At 39.5% G+C, this 22,469-nt stretch overlaps 1 protein-coding gene and 1 non-coding gene across 3 annotated transcripts in view; one reads left to right on the top strand and one right to left on the bottom strand.

The window, feature by feature from the left end:
- Positions 1-22,469, bottom strand: part of cher (filamin protein cher) — a 1,020,924-nt gene that overhangs the window by 456,464 nt on the left and 541,991 nt on the right. The window lies entirely within an intron of this gene.
- Positions 14,309-14,427, top strand: LOC138708257 (5S ribosomal RNA). The gene has a single exon (XR_011334663.1). It is a non-coding gene; the product is annotated as a 5S ribosomal RNA (ribosomal RNA).

Genomic DNA, 22,469 nt, shown 5'->3' with positions numbered 1-22,469 from the left:
AATGTCAAAAAACGATAGGGAAATAATAGTAACTGGTTGTATTTCGATCGAGCTCGGCGTGCTGATTCACCAGTGGGGTGTTTCACAAAGTTTACAATCTTTGGAAATTGTGAACTCTGTTTGTAAACTTCTGTTTCACAATCTTTGTTTGTAAAGGTGGACTGTACAAAGGAAATCAAATCTTTACGAATGAAATTTTGCGCTCTTTACAAGTGATATGTTTGTTTCACAACGAAGGAGTAATTTTACAAACGTGTAAACTAAACTTTACTAGTGAAGTTAGCACATTTTCTACAGTAGCCCTGTTGAAATAGCTTCTAATTGTGAATGAAAAAAATAAACACATATGTATAAAATCAATTTTATAGTAACAGGGTACCATTAAGAATTACACTGAAGCAGTTGTGATGTTATTGAGTAGTTCTAGCGACTCAGACGAAGATTTTGCATTTAGGCCTAACGTAGAATTTTCCGGCCACGTTCGTATCATTGTACGAATATTAATGAAAGGTTTCGAATGAATCCCGCGCTATACTTCAGAATACCGCGTTAGTTCTTATATACGAGGAACGTATTTAATAAATACTCGCACTTAAAGAAGAAAAACTTTGCACCGAAAACCAATCACTTAATAATGCAATGTCGGCATTACTTACGCAGTATTCTGAAGTCGTTCCGAATCCCATTTCGCTGTAATCTCTCCTACAAGATATGGGACATCACATGCAACATCTGAAAGGGAAAAGTGGTGCCCTAACCTCAAAGCGAGAACTGCATTGGTTGCATAGTAGCTCTCAGTTCCCTGCGTTAGCAGATAAGAACGGAATTTATAAGATTACAGTGTGCAAAAGTTCACACATGGTAGTTGATGTTGTTACAAGATTGAAAAAACTCGAGGCGGGTTATTGATCACCGAATGTGCTTACTCGGGCAAAGGATTTTTATGCTCCTCCTGCTGGGTTCCCTAATGTTGGCGAGGTTATGGATGAAACAATAAAATATACTGATGGACCAGCAGAGAGCGAAGTTGATTTTAATGGATGGACATGTTAGCTGCTCTATCAACTGCATATAACTACGTGGGTCAAATCCATTATTTATCAATTATTTGAATGAATTTCGCGCTAACTTTCGTCAGTTAAGTCGTAGGCTAATTAATGCATTGGTATGCTCGACCAATTGCATGCCGCGAAACTCCGTTGTCGCCGATGTAGCAAAATCTAAATAAAATATATATAAAAAAATATAAACATGTCCATCGATAGTTCTAAAATTACAGCTACTTTACCTCTGATCCTTAGTGATTTTTGTAAACTGTCGTTGGCGATTTTGTTCAACCAATTATGCGTATTTGTAAGTTTGTTTCGCCGATTTTGTAAAGTTCGTTAAAACATACAAGTGAATAAGATTGCATTGTGAAACACAGTTAACAAGCATATGTAATATTTCCGTTGTTAATTGTATATTGTTAATTTGTAATTTGTTAGCGTTGTGAAACATGCCCCCATTTACCTTTAGAGGTAATATCTACATTAATATTTAGTTAAAATTTAAAGAAATTTTAAACGAATGGAAGCTGCATTTTAATTCACCCCAAATTACTATGTTCCCTTTCAGATTATCAGCTGTTGTTGTTGTTGTTGTTGTATTGTAAGTTCTCACTTATTGTTAGCTAGCCGTACCCGTTCGCTCCGCTCCACCTGTTAGAAATAAATATAAAGTAATTACATAATTAAAATAGGACGTCTGATCCAGGGAACAACTTTTACAACAGCGCAAGATAATCTGCTTCGCATATTACCCAATTTTTTTTTAGCACTGCATTTATTGCATATATATTTTATGTATTTTAACACGATTCAATTGAGCATAGTTAAAATATGAATTATTAAAATAATGGATTGCCAAGCTAAAGTACTATTACTGCATACTAAATCAATACACTCTCGTTGTTCGTTAATTCTCTGAGATTAAAATGCGTGTACATAAATATTATTTTAAGAAATACAGAAAACGAATGTACAAAATAGCCTATCAAATTTTCTGTGCATAAGAAGCTATTTTAATCTTACCTGTCCTCGATTTACTCAGACGTTACTGTAATAACATTATAGCATTATGTCCATCTAGAGAAACTACAGTTTCCAATGGTGAAATAATAACTAATTATACAAATCAGTTAATTTACGAGCTTGTGATATTACTTCATACAAACACAGAAACATTCCCTGTAGGCTATGTTTAATAGCTTTCGATTGTTTGTTGATGTCCAAGGCCCCTGTTTCGATTGTTGTTGTCCAAGGCCCCTTATAGACGAAGTCATTTGTTCTTAATTCATTGCACCGTCTTAGATAGCGTTATTTTAATTTTAAAACTCATTTATCTCATTAAATATCAGTCCTATCAAAATGTTGTAAAAAAATAAAACTTAACGGAAATCATTTTTAAAGGAACATCTGTTATGTAACATTTTTTCTCAAATATCAATAATAAGCGAGATATTTCGATTTATTTAATTCAGGCCCCCTTATAACTCCCCTTTTAAATAATGTATTTCGAATGCCATATAGCCTAAAATCTAAGTTACAACAAACTTAATTTATATTCCAGTTTTCATATAAATCGGTTCAGCCATTATCGCGTGAAAAGGTAACAAACATACAGACAGACATACAAACAAAAATTTCAAAAATGCGATTTTCGGTTTCAGGGTGGTTAATTATATATGTTAGGACCAATTACTTTTGGAAAATCGAAACTTACCAGAAAAATTTCGGCTACAGATTTATTATTAGTATAGATAGTACGAGATACGACCGCAATTTTGTACGACTAGTGTAATGAAGGAATGCAAAAAATTATTTTGGAACTTTGCAATGTTAGTCTATCATTAAAATAAAATTAAATCTTAATTCGTCCCTTTTGCAGGAGTCTTCTTCATCCAGTATGTTGTTGGCTGATATGGAGGAGGAGGGGGGGGGGACATGCTCTAAAGGGATTAAATTTGCTTAGCAAATCGATATGGTGACTAACGCTTGCAATGCGTCATAGCTATAATTGTACTGCGCGGTAATTTCAGAGTAATAAGAGTTCAGTTCAGGGATCTGCTAATTTCTTCATATTGTGTTCGGCAATGGAATAGTACCGCAGTAGCATTAAGAGGTTTTTATAATTTGAACTGATATGTGCAGGTATATTGACCCCCCCCCCCTCCCACCGCTGGCCGACGCGGACTGCAATGACAACAGTAAGCCACACGTCATACGTAAGCCTTTCTTCTTCTTCATCTTTGCTCGCCTGGCAAATACAGTCTTGGATTTCACATATTCAATTTTTCACAGTCCCAACTCCCTTGCATGGACGTGTTTTCACGTACCTTTAAAGTTTCTCCTCTCATTCATTCAGTCTATTCGCAAGCCTGAGGGTTTTCCGTGGTTTTCCCTAAGGAGCTAAGACAAATGTAGGGATGAGCCCAGAAAGAAAAGGGCATTCACTTCCTTAGACCCTGGTAACTGCTCTTTTTAGAGGAAGGAGGAGGAGAAAGAAACCCCCCCACCCCCACCGACGTGGACTGCAATGACAACAGTAAGCAACACGTTATATGTAAAGCCTTTATTATTATTATTATTATTATTATTATTATTATTTACAATGGGACTAAAGGTGGTGTAGATACACTATGTCAAATGTGCCACAATCTTTCCTGCAATAGAAAGACGAGGCGCTGGCCACTAGCAATATTTTACAACATGCTAAATATTGCAAGTATAAATTCATGGATAATTTATAGTTAGAAGAACTCAGAAAACAATATCAAGAAAACAATTCATTTTCCAATTGTGTGAAGAGCTGACAAAACCGTGGATGCAGCACCGCTTTGCACGTCCTACTTTACACCGATCTCTGCGGGCAACAATTGAAGAACATCTGAACATTGCTGTGCAACAACAATGCCAGGTAATGCAGCCAGATGGTGAACGTACTGTTTGCTATAAATGTCCTGCAAAGAAGAGGAGAATGATGACAACATTTTGTGGACTTTGCAAAAAGGGGTTCTGCAGAGAACATCGCGCTGTTGTTTGCACTAATTGTAAATAGGACAATAACATGAACGTAAAGACTTTATGACAAACTTAAAATTAAATGAACACTAATGGCTACGAAAAGTGTAAAAGTTGTTAAATGTGTGATATTGAGTTGATTTCAGTTAATTAAAATGTGAGTAGTAAAAATTACGAATGCTTACCTTTAACATGAGTACAGTGATGATTACCTGTCTAGGGTTAAGTAGTCGCGTGGTGAGTTTAGGAATTCCCAGACCACCTCTAAGATTGTTTAAAATAAAGGTATTGTAATCGTACGTTTCTGTCTTTTGTCAATAGTAACGTTGACCTTTCTTTTTCGAGAAAACAAAATCTGTTGTACAGTTAAAGGTACTGAAATAGTAAGAAATTTTCTGAAATCCCCACGCGTTTGCAAGTGTAAGTCTCTGTTGTAACCTGTTGATTTACGAGAGACTGCGTGTGCTTCCGTACAGTGTTTCTAAAATGTGCAGTAACGAGTCAGAAATCATTGGAATGTAGTGTAGGTGTGTTTGTTATAACCGGGAATCAATCCGCAGTACTTGACCAATCAACTACGGGAAATATCAGAAAAATTGGCAGGAGTTAGCAAGAAAAACAAAGGTAAAATATCACGTGAACGAGCACCGATACCGAGCACTATGTACAATATACCCTAGAGAAAAAGACAAGAAAACAAAAGTCAACCGCTGCAAGTGTTACGAAGTGGTGTGTGAAACATATAATGAAGAATGTCTGCGGGAAGCGCATCTAGTGAGATAAAGGGTGAAATGGAGGATTCTGCTAAAAATAAAGAAAGGAAGAAAAATGTTTACAGTTAATACAAGTATTGTTTTCTCTTGTGGGTTTATGTTTAGTATAATAGATGTGTGTGTGTGTGTGTGTGTGTGTGTGTTTCATTAAAAATTAGCATATCCTTAATGAATACATCCTAAGTGGTATAAATGAAATTGTATAAACTGCAGGGAATCTTAAAATATGAAAATTGCGATAGTTGTTTTCTTTACAGTCCGACCTTTTTTAATAAACTAGTGTGAGATATGAAGTTTTGCACATTTAAGGGTTGTTAACATGAATGTAAGGAATATATATTATGATATGATATGATATGATTCTCAAATACTCTGTCCTGCTGACCCTTCACATTTCTGTATTCGGGCGAGTGTGTATTCTTCTTCTTCTTCTTCTTCTTCTTCTTCTTCTTATTATTATTATTACTATTACTATAATTATTATTATTATTATTATTATTATTATTATTATTATTATTATTATTGTGTGAAGAGTTGTATCGGAAGTGCTTTATAGACTAAATTAATAATTTCTATCTTAACTGAAATATTTACATTATATTTCACACAGTATAGTTACAGGTAGCATAAATTCAGATAATGGTTTTTATATGGGAATCTACTTCTTGTGTTTAGAGGCTACATTTATACAGAGTTAATAATTTCTCCCCTATGTAACATATTTCCATGAAATTTTATACGCATCTATGCAAAAACGAATTATGCTCGTGTAATTAGGGAATTAGGGAAAAATTAGTGTTTCTGATAATTTTTAATGTTTTAATAGAAATTATGCTCCTAAAAGATGACTAGCCTGCCATATTTTTCGCAGTTGGTAACAAAATGCTAGATTCATGGATATACTCCATAATTTAGTTGTTCATTATATGTTCAAGAAGTGTTGAATTTTTCTTGGAGAAATTAAGCTCCTTCATCCAGACTCTGAAAAGTGGCTGCTGTCGAATTCGTAAAGCGCCACCAAGAGATGAATATAACATCTAAGTTTGCAGGATGTAGCAGCTAAATTTTAAGCCGTATAGAGTTTAATATTTGATTAATGTGTGGGTAGAAGAATTGAAAGTTAACTCAGGTTTACTTGTAATGCACAGCCTGTTAAATATGTCGTAAAAAAAAAAAAAAAAAAAAAAAACTAGTTGCACAAATCTCAGTAAACGTGCCAATTAAATGAATGCTAACGTATTATAGATTGCTTTTCGCGTATTAAATGAAAGTACACATCTTGTCCTATGACCTCCATAAGGGAAGGTTTAACAATATAAAACAGCCACTGACCCCACGAACAAAAATCAACTGAAGAGCGTGACTTAAAAAAAAAAAAAAAAAAAAAAAAAAAAAAAAAAAAAAAAAAAAAAAAAAAAAACTCATGTTTTGTCCCACCTCTTACTGATATTGATGTTTTGTATGTTGTTGTGCACAATGCCTAGCTTTTGTTTAAGCCTAGATATTACTTAAACTTCGGTTATGATGAAGTTGATTTTCTTACATAGTTTTGCGTTCTGGACAACTGTGCGCCGGCATCTCTCGGAACATCCGAGATCAGGTCCCTATCCCCTCCACCGCAAAGTCAAATAGCGTCTGTCACTTGATTTTGAATATTAAACAAACATACCATCACGGCATTTCCGTTATGGCATCTGGTGTCATCAATAAGCTACAAATAAAGGAAAGAAAGAAAGAAAGAAAGAAAGAAAGAAAGAAAGAAAGAAAGAAAGAAAGAAAGTAGCACAGTCACTGTCCTGAACAAGGTACGCAAGTATTATTTTAATTAATGCGTATCGCCTACCAGCCGCCGAAACTATTCGACAGGAGAGTGAATATCCTACACGGTCCTGTAAAAATGTTCTGAATACACTAAATGACGTGTAATTTTTTTTCTATTATTAGGACAATTGAACGTGTCATTGCTCCTGCGGGTTGCTTTGTTTCACACCACAGAGAATTCAGGTTCTCTACCCCCCGGGATTCTAGAGATAAGAGAGCGATGAGGTTAAAGGAGTAGGCGTTTGTTCGTGTTTTTGTTTTTACTTTAGAAAAATTGCGAAACGTGACGCAATAGCGATAAGTTTTATGAACAAGTTTGCTGAATCGACCAATTGAAGGTAATTTATATTTTGCTAAAGAAGAGAGGAGATTAATGAAATCAGTTATTGTAATAATCGTAGTAGATTGAAGGAATTGTTTGTATTCAAACTCCTTTTGTGAAATAAGCTGCTCGGATGCTTATCAGGGTGACGGTTATAAATGTTATCGTAATACCCACCCGAGGTCACAAAGGTCACAGTCTTCCGCTTGTCCTTTCCTAAGCAGACCACGTCTGTACTATCGAAAATAATGAGTCACAGTTATAGTTTCGTGAAAGTAAAAAATGTTAGATAGGAGACAAGTAGCTACTCTTATACAATCATAATCACATTTTGTATCCAATATAGTATAAACGAGCTACATGTAAGTACTGTGTAAAGTTTCATTAAAACAATATATTATATATGAGACAAGTCACTAATTTTTGTCAAAACGCATCGTCTATAAAGGGGTAGTTTCTCCTCTTATACAGTAGTGACTATAGTGCGAAGTTTCATGGAAATATGTCACATTTTTAGTCCAGCTAGATTTGCTTTCTGGACCACTTTGAGCCTTGGCGCTTGTGATCGGTCGGACGGAGGATCACTCGTCCCGGCGGCGTTAACCCTTAATTTGGTAAATATATATAATGTGCAATATTATAGAACTGTGAAATTTTTTTTTAATTTTCCTAAGAAACTTTGTTATCCATCGTTCTATTAAAAAATTGTTTATTAACCTATAGGATACATTGCGATATTTGTCAAACAGGCTGTGGGAAAATGCTGATACGGTGAGGAATGGAAAGGGAGAAACCATTTATATTATTGAGGTGACCTTGAACTGAGGGTAGTAGGAACGAGACCTGGAGTACGGTACAACCGGCTCTTCCGAGAAATAACTAGTGGCCCTGAAAAGGGCCTTTTTGCGGGCAGGAGTACCTTTGTTAATTCAAGCCCTCTCGCCGCGGATGCGCCTAGCCAGCTGAATATCCTTGGGCATAATGGTCACGCGCTTGGCGTGGATGGCGCAAAGGTTGGTATCCTCGAAGAGACCGACGAGGTATGCCTCGCTTGCCTCCTGCAAGGCCATTACGGCTGAGCTCTGGAAACGGAGGTCGGTTTTGAAATCCTGAGCGATTTCACGCACCAAGCGCTGGAAAGGCAGCTTGCGGATGAGGAGCTCGGTGCTCTTCTGGTAACGACGGATCTCGCGAAGAGCAACTGTACCAGGTCGGTATCGATGGGGTTTCTTCACGCCTCCAGTAGCCGGTGCGCTCTTCCTAGCGGCCTTCGTTGCCAGCTGCTTTCGTGGAGCCTTGCCTCCCGTGGACTTACGCGCAGTTTGCTTCGTACGTGCCATCGCTTACTCCTTCGTCCTCGCAACCCAAGTTGACGCAATACAGTCGCGCCCGCTGCCCCCAAGAGGGGTATTTATGTCTTCGCCCGTTGAGAAGCCACGCCCCTTCCGTAATGTGATTGGTCCGCGGGTTTTAGTATATAAACCAAAAAATGACCCGCCGTCCGAGAACTTCGCGTCACAGCATCGCCGGTTGGCCTTGAGATGAGCAGCAGCAGCGGCGGGCGCGGACCGCCGCGACAACCACCTGACGCAGCAGTCGTCACGGACGATCACGGCGGTCAACTTTTCATCGCTCCGACAACTACGAAGAAGGGAAAGAAGAAAAAGAAGACTCACTCCACCACGACTGAGACTACACTCGACCAACCTACAACTGACTCCCATGAGACCACTACGCTACAGACTAAATTGACAACACTGGACCCGTGGACCGAACTAAAAAACTGGCCGTCTGAAAGAGCGAACCGATCAGTAATGGTCGAAGACGCTGACCCAGACTTACTAGCGACGCTCCAACCTCCTCATCGAGCCGACACATTGACACTTGGACCAAGAACGAGAGTGTTCACATTCTCGACACGACTCAAACTACAGAAAGCTACGAGACCCGACCCAAAGCAATTCGGGAAGAAAGCCCGCTACATTGCGCCACCGACCGCAACTCTACAAGGACCTTGGACGCTACCGACTGACCCTCCTGCACCATCCCGATCCGTGAAACCCGACCGGCCCTCAGAAGGTCCTTCCTCTGAACCCACCAGACCCGAAACCCCTCCACTGCAACACATCCAGGACTCGTACTTTTACACCACGAGTGAATCTGCCTCTTCTGAAGGTTCAAATGAATCCGAAGGAGAGGTAGACCAAGACTGGCAGAACGCCAAGTCACGGCGCAAGAAGAAGACTCGACCAACCGCGAGCGCCGGTTCGACCACGGCAGCCGAGAAGGTCAAGCCCAGTCCACAACCTGCTCCCCAGAATTCCCTTGCACCCACACCACCACCAGACCGAGACACCACAGCCGCAAGTGAACGACTCAAGAGCAGAACGACTGTGAAAATCACTAGACACACGACTGACAACAATAACCCACTGTTCATCCAGAAGCTTATAAGACAGAACAACTTAAACATGGAAACTCCGAGACAATACTGGGCCTACTCTACAGGAACGACGACACTTACCTTCCCGACGATTGACGAGGCGGAACGATTTGTTAAAGCCATACCGGCCAGAACTTTTGGACCGTCCGCACAACTTTTCATCGTCCATACACCATCTCACCAAGGACAAAGACTTCCACGAAACCGAGAGATCAGTGTCGTCATGAAGAATGTCGGCACCCAGATCCCGGAGGACGAATTGTTGCAGATTCTACGGGAAAAGTTCCCTGGAATCAAGCGCATCTCTAGAATAACCTCCGCCCAGACTAACCAGCCGACGCAGATGGTACGACTCATAGTACAAGACGTGACCACAGCCGACCAACTTCTATGTGGAATCAACATAGCCGGACGTAATTACAAAGTCGAGCCAGCCCACGAGACAGTATTCCACAGACCGTGTCAGAACTGCGCCCAGTATGGACATAACAAAACCGACTGCCGAAACGACAAGACGTGTTTCACTTGCGGAAAAAATCCCGTCCACTGCAAACACCCACCAGACAACCAAGTCAAGTTCTGCGCCAGCTGCAAGAGCGATACCCACTATACGGGCCAAGCACGCTGTCCAAACTACCCCCGACATAACCCAACCCAACAAACTCCAACCCACATCCCGGTTCAAACACCCCAACAGATCCCTCCACCAATTCCTAAACCCTCACAATCCAGTCCAATCCAACTTCCCGAACCAAGACCTGGAATATCGTACGCCAGTGCGGTAAACCCGACAACGACCGACACGACAGAACCAACAACGGAACCGACACAGACTAACACCGAACAAATCGTAGCAGCAGCTCTAAATTCTGCAATGCAGAAAATAGAAAGCTACATCGACCAACAGATCAACAGACTGCGAGATGAAATTGTGATGTTCACAATTTCACTCCTCACGACAGACGCCCAACCCAAGACAAGACGATCGACTTTAGCAACAGCTAACCAGACAGCAAGACGGCTCTTACGCAGACAAGTTGCTCACCACTTTGTGGGTAACAAACTACAACTATCACTAGCACCACTGAAACGTGACACGACCAACCACAGACAAACAACCAACAGCGGCCCTTCATAGGGCCGCGCGACAAAAGTAAACCACAACCAACACAGACAACAGCTTCATCCAGCCACATAAATCTGCAAGATAACAGCATCCAAGGCCAACGCAGCAGCCTGGTGTGAGCGGAGAAGACGCTGACCCGTAGGGAGTCCAACGAGCGAAGCCTAGCCGGGACCACGCCTCAACTGTCGCTACAGACAAAACATCGTAACCTGAAGAGGGCATATGTAAGACCCTAAAACAGGTTGCCCTTTGGGCAAACAACTTTGAGCTTGAGCTTGAGCCGTCGAGATCACTTTTAACCTTCGTCACACGAGCAACATGACTGGACGCGGCAAGGGAGGCAAGGGTCTTGGCAAAGGTGGAGCGAAGCGCCACAGGAAGGTTCTCCGAGATAATATTCAGGGCATCACGAAGCCGGCCATTCGTCGTCTCGCCCGACGTGGAGGCGTAAAGCGTATCTCCGGCCTCATCTACGAGGAGACGAGAGGTGTTCTCAAGGTCTTTCTGGAGAACGTAATCCGTGACGCTGTAACATACACCGAGCACGCGAAGCGGAAGACAGTCACGGCCATGGACGTGGTATACGCCTTGAAGAGGCAGGGGAGGACTCTCTACGGGTTCGGCGGTTAGACTGCCTACACACGTCTGCTGCCGAATCCGTCGGCAAAACGGCCCTTTTCAGGGCCATAAAATCCGTCTAAAAAGGGCAGTAGTTGTCGAGATTAATTTAATTCACCTTTACTGTGTGACCACTAGCTCAACAGGCCAGTGCGGAAAACAGAACTTATTTCGTAGGGGCACTTCAGTATCAGCAAAAGACGTTGTAAGAAATGCCTCTCCGTTTTTCAAATGGGTCTGACCCCAACGCTTGGTATATCAAGTGGAAAGACCGGATTCCTCTGTGAAGCCTTGCTCCTCGGATTATGTTACCTGTTACTGTAAACTTCTGTAAGTCAATAATCACTGTCCGAAGAATTGGTGGGTAATATGACAACGCAGGTAGGCAATGCTCACCAGACCGTAACAAGGAACCGAGGGGATTGACACATACTGAACATCACATCACCACGTTTTTGCAATGCCAACTTTTAGGTCATAGGAATCCAGTGTGGTAAACACTGGGGAGAAGAGGTACACATCGCATGTCAGAACACAGGACTTCGTCCTGTCAGACAACTTCCACGTATAGCTTGCGTCATTTCGGTTCGAACGAAACGACAGAGAGAGGGGAAATTCGAACGCAAATTGTCAAAGCCTTCGATTCCTACGAGAAGGTCATGTCATCATCTCAGTATTGGGGTTCCTGCGCGTGCGGCCAATATGTGCACCAACAAACAAACGCATTAGGAACTCTATTATAACGCCGTAAGTTGTTCACCAGTTATCGATTTCTTATTCAAAATTAGTTTCATTCGTAGTATGTAGTAAAGTAAACTAGTATATTCAAACGTATATGTCTAAAACCACGATGGGCACCAAAGAAGGGGACTTGTGATTATTTTCACGATAATCTCCATTACTCTAATATGATAGAAATATATTACATAAATTTCGAAGCCAACTATGTACCTTGGCATCATCATCTAATTTAACTCGTATTGTGTTAAATTATATAATAATAATGAAACCTTTCTATATGCATCAGTATAATGTGTTATCACACAATAGCCTAGTAAATGTACAACGGTTTCAAGTACTTCAGTGCGAACCTGGGACAACGACATCGTTCAGAGCACAAAATTACAGAATGATGATATTAAATCAGCCCACCGGTATAGAGAGAGAGAGAAAGTTGACACGCGTAATGAAATTACATTACGAAGCCGTGAGAGAGGATTAACAATACTGGCTATTTCTGACTTTTGTGAGGTTAGTGGGGCCCTTAAAAGGGCCGTTTTACGGAGAAGGGGCTTAAGCCTTCTTCTCGGTTTTCTTCGGGAGGAGAACCGCCTGGATGTTGGGCAACACACCACCCTGGGCGATGGTGACGCCGGACAGGAGTTTGTTCAGCTCCTCGTCGTTGCGAATGGCGAGCTGTAAGTGACGAGGAATGATCCTAGTCTTCTTGTTGTCACGAGCTGCGTTGCCAGCCAACTCGAGAACTTCGGCCGCCAGGTACTCCATCACCGCGGCCAGGTAGACTGGCGCACCGGCACCAACTCGCTCTGCGTAATTGCCCTTACGCAAAAGACGGTGGATACGGCCTACCGGGAACTGCAACCCAGCACGGCTGGATCGAGACTTTGACTTTCCCTTCACCTTGCCTCCCTTTCCACGACCCGACATGATGCTACTCCTACTTGCAGCTGTTTAACTACAAGAACGACGCCTCGCCCAAAATGATGCAGGGCCCGACGGTAACCTTCACTTTTACGCCAACGTCAATAATCGACAGCGGACCAATCGTAAAGTCACAAACGTTTGCGCTGTTTCTATTGGCTCGCACTGGGAAGGCAGTACGGCATTGTCCCTGCGACTTAAATATTTTTCTCCCTCCGGGCTCATCATCAGACGAGCACCATGCCCCCCAAAGCTTCCGGAAAGGCTGCCAAGAAGGCCGGCAAGGCCCAGAAGAATATTTCGAAGGGCGATAAGAAGAAGAAGCGCAAGAGGAAGGAGAGCTACGCCATTTACATCTACAAGGTTCTGAAACAAGTTCACCCAGACACGGGAATCAGTTCAAAGGCTATGAGCATCATGAACAGCTTCGTTAACGACATCTTCGAGCGCATCGCCGCGGAAGCTTCGCGGCTCGCGCATTACAACAAGCGGTCGACCATCACCAGTCGGGAGATCCAGACAGCCGTCCGTCTCCTGCTACCCGGTGAGCTGGCCAAGCACGCCGTCAGTGAAGGGACCAAGGCCGTCACAAAATACACTAGTTCCAAGTAAGCGGGAGTGCTTGCTAGGGAATCAGCAACCGGCCCTTTTAAGGGCCACAAGTTATTCATAACAGAGTAGATGAATGAAGAACAACAGCGTTTCCCACCGAGTGAAAATTTAAATAATCACCCCGATAACACTTCTAGGATAGATAATACATTATAGGCAGTCCATGGGAGACTTGGATCCACGAGGCAAATTCGTTTCCTTAATAGTTTCGTACGACTTATATGAGAGCGCGGTGTCATTCCTACTCACTTGGCAGCATTAATTGTTGAGGGAAAACAACTTAGAAGGTAACTTGTCGACCGCGGTCATAATCCTTCCGCAGGCCACTACTGAGAATCTGTGGACATACGGGTAATCTATCTTTATTGAAACTCGGGTTCATAACATACGACTGATACTTTATATATCTGTCACGTAATCCATCAAGAGACAAATGTCCCCCCCCCCCTAGTCAGTAGCGAGCTTCAGTCCATTCGTAGTAGCCGCCGGTGCAAGAAGTGAATTGAAGTTTGTGTGAAGTTCCGTAGTATGGCATGAAAATGATGTCGAAAATCCGACTACAGTTCCACAACCATGTGGTTGAAAGGAGGCTCCGCTGTTGAACAACAATCCACCTGTGGCTTAACTTAGAATGCCGACTAGCTGTTTTATTAATCCCGTGTCAATCCAGCAGTGTGTGACGTTGAAACGTAACCAAACTGCCGTTGATAGATAGATTTATCATCTATCCCAATGACATCCAACGAGCTTGGTAATTTAGGTACAGAGTCTAAGCAGGCAGTTTACGTGTGTGTGTGAGCGAGTGCAGGTTTTATCGAGTGCACCCCAATCCCATCGTCCTCAAGTGCCTACAGATTACGCAGTTTCATCGGCAACGGCCATACCATGTTGAAAATACCGGTTCTCGTCCGATCACCGAAGTCAAGCAACATTGGGCGTGGTCAGTACTTGGATGGGTGACCGCTTGGGAACACCACGTGCCGTTGGCGATTTTTTTTTTTACGTCACTATTTCCAGCGTGTTCTAATAAGACTTATGGGATATTATGTTCCCTTCCCTATTCCAGCTATAGCTTGGATGATGACGCCGCTGCATAATTGTAGAGTAATTGATAATTCTTAAGTACTTGCAGCTCCGTATTGAAACTTATGACTGGTAGCATATTCATATGAGACGGTTCACTTCTCTGCGTTTTCTCGAAGAAGGGAATATGTATTCAGGGGATTGTGAACGTACCTCGCGCTCTCCCTAGAAGTTAGAGACATTTTAGGTAAAGAATGTAATATACTGTACATATATGGCTAATTAAAATCCCATTAGTTACTACATTTCAGTGGGTAGTACAAATTCCATAATGAAAATATCTCTGTCCTAGTAGTTGTATCCTTTAAAGAAGCTCGTTGTTTTCCCATGATGAAGGGCAGAACTTGGTCGGTAGAAATTTAAACAGACTGCATTATCAGACCAGGCGTTATTTCAATATCAGCGTTTAGTTTAGGAAATATAGCAATAGCGGAGTTGGGAGAAGTAGTTATAGCATGTACAGTAAGTATAAACAGTTCGCTGTACTGTACAGTGAATATAAATATTTGAATGTACGATGGCAAAACATCAGACATACAGTACGTAGCTCACATATCTTTAAAAATAAATAAATAAATAAATAAATAAAAATAAAGAAGACATTCTGAGGAGTGAGTGGAAAGTGCATATTATAATGAATATTTTTAACTCTCAGTTGACATTGAGAGAGAAAGCCATGCATCGGGGAACCGGTGACTGTTTTTGCGTTACCTTCTGCTATTGGCGTTGTTTGGTTAGTAACGAATGAAAGGGGTAGGACGCGGAATCAAATGTCAAAAAACGATAGGGAAATAATAGTAACTGGTTGTATTTCGATCGAGCTCGGCGTGCTGATTCACCAGTGGGGTGTTTCACAAAGTTTACAATCTTTGGAAATTGTGAACTCTGTTTGTAAACTTCTGTTTCACAATCTTTGTTTGTAAAGGTGGACTGTACAAAGGAAATCAAATCTTTACGAATGAAATTTTGCGCTCTTTACAAGTGATATGTTTGTTTCACAACGAAGGAGTAATTTTACAAACGTGTAAACTAAACTTTACTAGTGAAGTTAGCACATTTTCTACAGTAGCCCTGTTGAAATAGCTTCTAATTGTGAATGAAAAAAATAAACACATATGTATAAAATCAATTTTATAGTAACAGGGTACCATTAAGAATTACACTGAAGCAGTTGTGATGTTATTGAGTAGTTCTAGCGACTCAGACGAAGATTTTGCATTTAGGCCTAACGTAGAATTTTCCGGCCACGTTCGTATCATTGTACGAATATTAATGAAAGGTTTCGAATGAATCCCGCGCTATACTTCAGAATACCGCGTTAGTTCTTATATACGAGGAACGTATTTAATAAATACTCGCACTTAAAGAAGAAAAACTTTGCACCGAAAACCAATCACTTAATAATGCAATGTCGGCATTACTTACGCAGTATTCTGAAGTCGTTCCGAATCCCATTTCGCTGTAATCTCTCCTACAAGATATGGGACATCACATGCAACATCTGAAAGGGAAAAGTGGTGCCCTAACCTCAAAGCGAGAACTGCATTGGTTGCATAGTAGCTCTCAGTTCCCTGCGTTAGCAGATAAGAACGGAATTTATAAGATTACAGTGTGCAAAAGTTCACACATGGTAGTTGATGTTGTTACAAGATTGAAAAAACTCGAGGCGGGTTATTGATCACCGAATGTGCTTACTCGGGCAAAGGATTTTTATGCTCCTCCTGCTGGGTTCCCTAATGTTGGCGAGGTTATGGATGAAACAATAAAATATACTGATGGACCAGCAGAGAGCGAAGTTGATTTTAATGGATGGACATGTTAGCTGCTCTATCAACTGCATATAACTACGTGGGTCAAATCCATTATTTATCAATTATTTGAATGAATTTCGCGCTAACTTTCGTCAGTTAAGTCGTAGGCTAATTAATGCATTGGTATGCTCGACCAATTGCATGCCGCGAAACTCCGTTGTCGCCGATGTAGCAAAATCTAAATAAAATATATATAAAAAAATATAAACATGTCCATCGATAGTTCTAAAATTACAGCTACTTTACCTCTGATCCTTAGTGATTTTTGTAAACTGTCGTTGGCGATTTTGTTCAACCAATTATGCGTATTTGTAAGTTTGTTTCGCCGATTTTGTAAAGTTCGTTAAAACATACAAGTGAATAAGATTGCATTGTGAAACACAGTTAACAAGCATATGTAATATTTCCGTTGTTAATTGTATATTGTTAATTTGTAATTTGTTAGCGTTGTGAAACATGCCCCCATTTACCTTTAGAGGTAATATCTACATTAATATTTAGTTAAAATTTAAAGAAATTTTAAACGAATGGAAGCTGCATTTTAATTCACCCCAAATTACTATGTTCCCTTTCAGATTATCAGCTGTTGTTGTTGTTGTTGTTGTATTGTAAGTTCTCACTTATTGTTAGCTAGCCGTACCCGTTCGCTCCGCTCCACCTGTTAGAAATAAATATAAAGTAATTACATAATTAAAATAGGACGTCTGATCCAGGGAACAACTTTTACAACAGCGCAAGATAATCTGCTTCGCATATTACCCAATTTTTTTTTAGCACTGCATTTATTGCATATATATTTTATGTATTTTAACACGATTCAATTGAGCATAGTTAAAATATGAATTATTAAAATAATGGATTGCCAAGCTAAAGTACTATTACTGCATACTAAATCAATACACTCTCGTTGTTCGTTAATTCTCTGAGATTAAAATGCGTGTACATAAATATTATTTTAAGAAATACAGAAAACGAATGTACAAAATAGCCTATCAAATTTTCTGTGCATAAGAAGCTATTTTAATCTTACCTGTCCTCGATTTACTCAGACGTTACTGTAATAACATTATAGCATTATGTCCATCTAGAGAAACTACAGTTTCCAATGGTGAAATAATAACTAATTATACAAATCAGTTAATTTACGAGCTTGTGATATTACTTCATACAAACACAGAAACATTCCCTGTAGGCTATGTTTAATAGCTTTCGATTGTTTGTTGATGTCCAAGGCCCCTGTTTCGATTGTTGTTGTCCAAGGCCCCTTATAGACGAAGTCATTTGTTCTTAATTCATTGCACCGTCTTAGATAGCGTTATTTTAATTTTAAAACTCATTTATCTCATTAAATATCAGTCCTATCAAAATGTTGTAAAAAAATAAAACTTAACGGAAATCATTTTTAAAGGAACATCTGTTATGTAACATTTTTTCTCAAATATCAATAATAAGCGAGATATTTCGATTTATTTAATTCAGGCCCCCTTATAACTCCCCTTTTAAATAATGTATTTCGAATGCCATATAGCCTAAAATCTAAGTTACAACAAACTTAATTTATATTCCAGTTTTCATATAAATCGGTTCAGCCATTATCGCGTGAAAAGGTAACAAACATACAGACAGACATACAAACAAAAATTTCAAAAATGCGATTTTCGGTTTCAGGGTGGTTAATTATATATGTTAGGACCAATTACTTTTGGAAAATCGAAACTTACCAGAAAAATTTCGGCTACAGATTTATTATTAGTATAGATAGTACGAGATACGACCGCAATTTTGTACGACTAGTGTAATGAAGGAATGCAAAAAATTATTTTGGAACTTTGCAATGTTAGTCTATCATTAAAATAAAATTAAATCTTAATTCGTCCCTTTTGCAGGAGTCTTCTTCATCCAGTATGTTGTTGGCTGATATGGAGGAGGAGGGGGGGGGGACATGCTCTAAAGGGATTAAATTTGCTTAGCAAATCGATATGGTGACTAACGCTTGCAATGCGTCATAGCTATAATTGTACTGCGCGGTAATTTCAGAGTAATAAGAGTTCAGTTCAGGGATCTGCTAATTTCTTCATATTGTGTTCGGCAATGGAATAGTACCGCAGTAGCATTAAGAGGTTTTTATAATTTGAACTGATATGTGCAGGTATATTGACCCCCCCCCCCTCCCACCGCTGGCCGACGCGGACTGCAATGACAACAGTAAGCCACACGTCATACGTAAGCCTTTCTTCTTCTTCATCTTTGCTCGCCTGGCAAATACAGTCTTGGATTTCACATATTCAATTTTTCACAGTCCCAACTCCCTTGCATGGACGTGTTTTCACGTACCTTTAAAGTTTCTCCTCTCATTCATTCAGTCTATTCGCAAGCCTGAGGGTTTTCCGTGGTTTTCCCTAAGGAGCTAAGACAAATGTAGGGATGAGCCCAGAAAGAAAAGGGCATTCACTTCCTTAGACCCTGGTAACTGCTCTTTTTAGAGGAAGGAGGAGGAGAAAGAAACCCCCCCACCCCCACCGACGTGGACTGCAATGACAACAGTAAGCAACACGTTATATGTAAAGCCTTTATTATTATTATTATTATTATTATTATTATTATTATTTACAATGGGACTAAAGGTGGTGTAGATACACTATGTCAAATGTGCCACAATCTTTCCTGCAATAGAAAGACGAGGCGCTGGCCACTAGCAATATTTTACAACATGCTAAATATTGCAAGTATAAATTCATGGATAATTTATAGTTAGAAGAACTCAGAAAACAATATCAAGAAAACAATTCATTTTCCAATTGTGTGAAGAGCTGACAAAACCGTGGATGCAGCACCGCTTTGCACGTCCTACTTTACACCGATCTCTGCGGGCAACAATTGAAGAACATCTGAACATTGCTGTGCAACAACAATGCCAGGTAATGCAGCCAGATGGTGAACGTACTGTTTGCTATAAATGTCCTGCAAAGAAGAGGAGAATGATGACAACATTTTGTGGACTTTGCAAAAAGGGGTTCTGCAGAGAACATCGCGCTGTTGTTTGCACTAATTGTAAATAGGACAATAACATGAACGTAAAGACTTTATGACAAACTTAAAATTAAATGAACACTAATGGCTACGAAAAGTGTAAAAGTTGTTAAATGTGTGATATTGAGTTGATTTCAGTTAATTAAAATGTGAGTAGTAAAAATTACGAATGCTTACCTTTAACATGAGTACAGTGATGATTACCTGTCTAGGGTTAAGTAGTCGCGTGGTGAGTTTAGGAATTCCCAGACCACCTCTAAGATTGTTTAAAATAAAGGTATTGTAATCGTACGTTTCTGTCTTTTGTCAATAGTAACGTTGACCTTTCTTTTTCGAGAAAACAAAATCTGTTGTACAGTTAAAGGTACTGAAATAGTAAGAAATTTTCTGAAATCCCCACGCGTTTGCAAGTGTAAGTCTCTGTTGTAACCTGTTGATTTACGAGAGACTGCGTGTGCTTCCGTACAGTGTTTCTAAAATGTGCAGTAACGAGTCAGAAATCATTGGAATGTAGTGTAGGTGTGTTTGTTATAACCGGGAATCAATCCGCAGTACTTGACCAATCAACTACGGGAAATATCAGAAAAATTGGCAGGAGTTAGCAAGAAAAACAAAGGTAAAATATCACGTGAACGAGCACCGATACCGAGCACTATGTACAATATACCCTAGAGAAAAAGACAAGAAAACAAAAGTCAACCGCTGCAAGTGTTACGAAGTGGTGTGTGAAACATATAATGAAGAATGTCTGCGGGAAGCGCATCTAGTGAGATAAAGGGTGAAATGGAGGATTCTGCTAAAAATAAAGAAAGGAAGAAAAATGTTTACAGTTAATACAAGTATTGTTTTCTCTTGTGGGTTTATGTTTAGTATAATAGATGTGTGTGTGTGTGTGTGTGTGTGTGTGTTTCATTAAAAATTAGCATATCCTTAATGAATACATCCTAAGTGGTATAAATGAAATTGTATAAACTGCAGGGAATCTTAAAATATGAAAATTGCGATAGTTGTTTTCTTTACAGTCCGACCTTTTTTAATAAACTAGTGTGAGATATGAAGTTTTGCACATTTAAGGGTTGTTAACATGAATGTAAGGAATATATATTATGATATGATATGATATGATTCTCAAATACTCTGTCCTGCTGACCCTTCACATTTCTGTATTCGGGCGAGTGTGTATTCTTCTTCTTCTTCTTCTTCTTCTTCTTCTTATTATTATTATTACTATTACTATAATTATTATTATTATTATTATTATTATTATTATTATTATTATTATTGTGTGAAGAGTTGTATCGGAAGTGCTTTATAGACTAAATTAATAATTTCTATCTTAACTGAAATATTTACATTATATTTCACACAGTATAGTTACAGGTAGCATAAATTCAGATAATGGTTTTTATATGGGAATCTACTTCTTGTGTTTAGAGGCTACATTTATACAGAGTTAATAATTTCTCCCCTATGTAACATATTTCCATGAAATTTTATACGCATCTATGCAAAAACGAATTATGCTCGTGTAATTAGGGAATTAGGGAAAAATTAGTGTTTCTGATAATTTTTAATGTTTTAATAGAAATTATGCTCCTAAAAGATGACTAGCCTGCCATATTTTTCGCAGTTGGTAACAAAATGCTAGATTCATGGATATACTCCATAATTTAGTTGTTCATTATATGTTCAAGAAGTGTTGAATTTTTCTTGGAGAAATTAAGCTCCTTCATCCAGACTCTGAAAAGTGGCTGCTGTCGAATTCGTAAAGCGCCACCAAGAGATGAATATAACATCTAAGTTTGCAGGATGTAGCAGCTAAATTTTAAGCCGTATAGAGTTTAATATTTGATTAATGTGTGGGTAGAAGAATTGAAAGTTAACTCAGGTTTACTTGTAATGCACAGCCTGTTAAATATGTCGTAAAAAAAAAAAAAAAAAAAAAAAACTAGTTGCACAAATCTCAGTAAACGTGCCAATTAAATGAATGCTAACGTATTATAGATTGCTTTTCGCGTATTAAATGAAAGTACACATCTTGTCCTATGACCTCCATAAGGGAAGGTTTAACAATATAAAACAGCCACTGACCCCACGAACAAAAATCAACTGAAGAGCGTGACTTAAAAAAAAAAAAAAAAAAAAAAAAAAAAAAAAAAAAAAAAAAAAAAAAAAACTCATGTTTTGTCCCACCTCTTACTGATATTGATGTTTTGTATGTTGTTGTGCACAATGCCTAGCTTTTGTTTAAGCCTAGATATTACTTAAACTTCGGTTATGATGAAGTTGATTTTCTTACATAGTTTTGCGTTCTGGACAACTGTGCGCCGGCATCTCTCGGAACATCCGAGATCAGGTCCCTATCCCCTCCACCGCAAAGTCAAATAGCGTCTGTCACTTGATTTTGAATATTAAACAAACATACCATCACGGCATTTCCGTTATGGCATCTGGTGTCATCAATAAGCTACAAATAAAGGAAAGAAAGAAAGAAAGAAAGAAAGAAAGAAAGAAAGAAAGAAAGAAAGAAAGAAAGTAGCACAGTCACTGTCCTGAACAAGGTACGCAAGTATTATTTTAATTAATGCGTATCGCCTACCAGCCGCCGAAACTATTCGACAGGAGAGTGAATATCCTACACGGTCCTGTAAAAATGTTCTGAATACACTAAATGACGTGTAATTTTTTTTCTATTATTAGGACAATTGAACGTGTCATTGCTCCTGCGGGTTGCTTTGTTTCACACCACAGAGAATTCAGGTTCTCTACCCCCCGGGATTCTAGAGATAAGAGAGCGATGAGGTTAAAGGAGTAGGCGTTTGTTCGTGTTTTTGTTTTTACTTTAGAAAAATTGCGAAACGTGACGCAATAGCGATAAGTTTTATGAACAAGTTTGCTGAATCGACCAATTGAAGGTAATTTATATTTTGCTAAAGAAGAGAGGAGATTAATGAAATCAGTTATTGTAATAATCGTAGTAGATTGAAGGAATTGTTTGTATTCAAACTCCTTTTGTGAAATAAGCTGCTCGGATGCTTATCAGGGTGACGGTTATAAATGTTATCGTAATACCCACCCGAGGTCACAAAGGTCACAGTCTTCCGCTT

This window comes from Periplaneta americana, chromosome 10 (genome assembly GCF_040183065.1).
Source record: "Periplaneta americana isolate PAMFEO1 chromosome 10, P.americana_PAMFEO1_priV1, whole genome shotgun sequence".
NCBI lineage: Eukaryota > Metazoa > Arthropoda > Insecta > Blattodea > Blattidae > Periplaneta > Periplaneta americana.
The sequence above is the reverse complement of the archived record's forward strand: the minus strand, read 5'-3'. Positions and strand labels throughout refer to the sequence as shown.